The following is a 3,668-nucleotide window of genomic DNA, read 5'->3' on the forward strand; positions in this document are numbered from 1 at the left end:
TTTTTTTTACATTAAAATCATATTATAAATATAAAAATTTTAATTCTTTAACAAAATAAGAGATATTTTAATTTGTAATTGTATATGTTTTTATGAGCATATATTATTGAAAAAGATAATTTATGATTAATTTTATAAACATTTTATATCATTATTGATAGTATTTTTAATTAGTAATTTATAATAATTATTTCATGAATGTAAAAAAAGGGAAAATGAAAATATTAAAAAAAAAATAAATAAATAAAAACTTTGCTTATAAAAAAGTTTTTTATTAGATAGTAAATTATAACTTAATATTAATATAATGTAATCTGAGAATTAATATTTTTGTTTTATGAAATCATTTTGTTTCATTTTTTTTTAATTTTATGAAATATTAAAAAATATTATGAAATATTATAAAATATTATCAAAAATATTTACTTTTCAATAAAAATTTAAAATAAATTTATTTTTCAAAATTATCATTATCATATATTGTGGTATAGAATGATAACTGTTTAAATTACAATGCTTATTGGCATCTTTGTATATTTTATTGAAATCTTTATAAGATATAAAAATATAAAATATATTATAAAATATCTTATAAAATATAAAATATAAGATATAAAGACACTGTTTTTTATACTTTATTGATTTTATTCATAAACTATGATATATGTAAAATTTTATAATCATCATTTATTGAGTGTATTGTTTTATATTTTGCAATGGTGTTGTGTGCTTCTAAAAGATTATATCTATGTTTTGATTTTTTATGTTTATTTATTCTCTCTCTTTGTTGTTTTTTAAGTCTTTTTTTGAATTCTGTTTTAGTAATCTCTAAATCATATTTTGTGATCAAAAAGTGTAAAAATTTTTTAAGAGCTTCTATCTATCCTACTTTGTATTCTTTTGTGCAATGTTCAAAGGAAAGAAAAGAATGGTGAGAGATCAATATATAGAAAATAATTTTTCTTCGATAGTGAAAATTGGATTGGATCATCGAGTCAATTTAAAAAGTTGTTAATAGGCCAAATCCAAAGTTTAAGACATATTAGATGAGGTTTGCTAGTGATTCTTGAAAGTGATTTATGATTCTAGATTTGCATATTCTAATTAAAATTATCTAATTTAATTATCCAATCTCTAATGGATAAAAAAATATGGATTTCAAAAATAGATTACATATTATATGGCCTGACATATTCTGATATATTTTTAATATATATCTATGATAATTATTTATAAAAATAATTAGTTTTTTTCTTATTTTCATTTTTATTTTTTCTATTTAATTTTAAAATATGTTGTAAAATATATCATTTTGTACAATTTTTTTCTTTACACATAAGTATACTAATTAATTTTAATTTTCAAATTATTTGCAAATGAATTTCAATATATATATATATATTATAAGTTCATTGAATTTTGTTTATACAAATACATTTTAAAATGAAAGAAATGTGTTTATTTATATTTTGATATTTTTTAATAATATAATGAATTGGAATTATATAATGCATTCATATATATATTATATTTTTTAAATCAATAACATATATATTTTATTTATTTTTAAAAAAATTGTTCTATTTAATAAAACATAGAAAATAAAAATAAAATATAAAAGATATCAAAAAAATTTTCAAATAAAAGTTGTTTCATAAAGACTATAATCTGATAAAATATTTATTAATTATTTATTTAATTAAAAAGTTAAACAATTAATAATTTTTTAAAATTAATAAATTTAAAATTAATAATTTTTTTAAATTTGTTTTTCAACAAAAAATTTTAATCAGTAGCCTAAATAACTATAATAGTAAAAAAAAATAAAATAAATATTTTTTAATAAATAAAACTTTGTTGTGTTACTGACTTTTGTTGTTGAATTTTAAAAAGTAGAAAAATTTATATATTCTATCTTTTATTAAACATTGAATCATATCTAATATTGGATCAAATGAGAATAGAGAGAAAAAAAGAACTTACATATGATTATTTTATAAAATATTTTTCTTTTTAATATAATAAGTATATAATATAAATTTTTCTCTTTTTGAAAATTCAACAATAAAAGTCAGTAACACAACAAAATTTTAATTTTTATTTATTAAAAACAAATTGTGTATGTGATTAAAAAAAAAAAAATATTTATTTTTATCACATAGTTATTTAAGCTGTTGATTAATATTTTATATTGAAAAACAAATTTAAAAAAAATTATTAATATTTTTGTTTAATTTTTTGTTTAACTTTTTTTAATTAAATAAACAATTAATAAATATTTTATAGTAAGAGTCTTAGTAACAGTCTTTATAAAAAGAAACAATTTTGAACATTTTTTTTATCTCTTATATTTTGAATTATAATATAAATAAATAAAAATAACCGAATTTTCAAAATAGTAAAAAAAAAATGCATAATAGATGCATATATTGCGTATATATAATATTTCCTTTAAAGTTTTTTTTCGATGGATCAAATCGCGATTCTTTTGATGTTGAAAATTGATTTATTGATGATAATAATATAAAAATTGTTGATGTAGAAATTTTTGATTTGAAAATTTCCAACTAAGTTTTTAATTTCTTGAATATGCAATGAGAATTGCATGATGCAAAGGACAAAACAAAATCTTAATTTAATAGTTTTTCTAAAAATTGAATTATAGGATAAATATTAATCTATAAGATTAATATTCTTTAGTAATTTATCAATTATATAATGTGCTTTTTGAATGGGAAATCTTTTATTCTGATTAATATATAAATTGATTAATATATTTATATTTAATATTAATATTATTAATATATTTATAATTAATAAATTGATTAATATATCTGATTAATATATAAATTTGTAATATATAAATATAAAAATAAAAAATATAAATTATATATAAATTATATATATATATATAAATTAAGTTTTCTTCTCCATATGATATATAGTATGATATATAATATGATAGTTTTTTCAAAGCTTTTGATCTGGTTGATATTTTTGAATTTATTTAAAAATTTATTAATTTATTATATAATTTTGAATAATTTGTCAGTTGGTATATCAGTATTTACTTGAAAAATAGAGAAATATATTTATAAAAATATATCTATTCATTGTTTTACGAAATATGGAATTCTTATAAGGAATTTTTTTTACCAAGCCTATAATTATAGATAATTATATAAATTAAATCAAACATTTTCCTCATTTTCTGAATTATTAAATCACTTTATTCAGATTTTATTTCAGACTGAATGTAATTTTTGTATTTCTTACTACTTAATTTTTAATAAGCATTAGTTTTTTTTATAATTTTCTCGAAATAATTAAATAAATATAGATTAGAATATATAGAATAGATAGAATAATTAAATAAATATAGATAAATAAAAATGTTATACTTAAAATACTTTTTGGATTATTATTGGATTGGAATATTTTTATGCCAAAAATATTTTTAAAAATGTTATTATTTTTATCAAGATTAAAATTTAATCAATAATTAAATTTTTTTCCTTTCTACTACTGGATTAGAATGAACAAATACTTTCATAGTTTTTATTATTTTTTTCAGACTTTTGAAATATATAATGAAATATATATAAAAATATATATAATATATAATCTTAAGAAATTTCTTTCAAAAACAAATTTTTATTTATTTTATA

This window comes from Apis dorsata, unplaced genomic scaffold, assembly GCF_000469605.1.
Source record: "Apis dorsata unplaced genomic scaffold, Apis dorsata 1.3 scaffold_1078, whole genome shotgun sequence".
NCBI lineage: Eukaryota > Metazoa > Arthropoda > Insecta > Hymenoptera > Apidae > Apis > Apis dorsata.